The sequence below is a fragment of the Psammomys obesus genome, unplaced genomic scaffold (genome assembly GCF_907164565.1).
Source record: "Psammomys obesus unplaced genomic scaffold, mPsaObe1.curated_primary_1811, whole genome shotgun sequence".
Taxonomy (NCBI): domain Eukaryota; kingdom Metazoa; phylum Chordata; class Mammalia; order Rodentia; family Muridae; genus Psammomys; species Psammomys obesus.
In genome coordinates, this window is record NW_026585643.1 from 2824275 (window position 1) to 2824906 (window position 632).

Genomic DNA, 632 nt, shown 5'->3' on the forward strand with positions numbered 1-632 from the left:
GAAAGTAGTTTATTTTTGTTAGTTATTGTACTTAGTTATTCTCATGGGATCACACTCAGGCTTGGTAGCGAGTACACTTCGTCACTGAGCAATCTTGCTGACCCTGGAAGCAAATTCAAGCTCAAAGTAGTCAACTGACAAAGTTACACATCCTAATAAAGGAAATAATCCATCAAGAAAATAATATTGTAGCGTCTTTCCTTTCTGCTGCCACCATGCCATCCGGACGGAGGATGACCCGGAAAGTCCAGGGCCACGTAAGCCTCGGTCTCGGTCACAGCCACGTCGGTAACCACCGCAAACACCCAGGAGGCAGCAGGAATGCTGCGGGCGGGCGTCACCACAGGATCAACTTCGACAAATATCATCCAGGTGACTTTGGGAAAGTTGATATGAGGCATCACCACTTCAGCCTGGATAAATTTCGGGCACTGGTCAGTGAGCGGACACGGGTCAATGCCGAAAAAAACAAGACTGGGGCTGCTCCCATCCTTGATGCTGTGTGATCCCGCTCCTACAAAGCTCTGGGGAAGGGCAAGCTACCAAAGCAGCCTGTCATCGTGAAGGCCAAATTCTTCAGAAGAGCTGAAGAGATTAAGGGTGTTGGAGGTGCCTGGGTTCTGGTGGCTTAA

At 49.2% G+C, this 632-nt stretch overlaps 1 pseudogene; it reads left to right on the forward strand.

Moving 5' to 3' along the window:
• Positions 1–215: 215 nt before the first annotated feature.
• LOC129684755 (60S ribosomal protein L27a-like) lies at positions 216–632 on the forward strand (annotated as a pseudogene).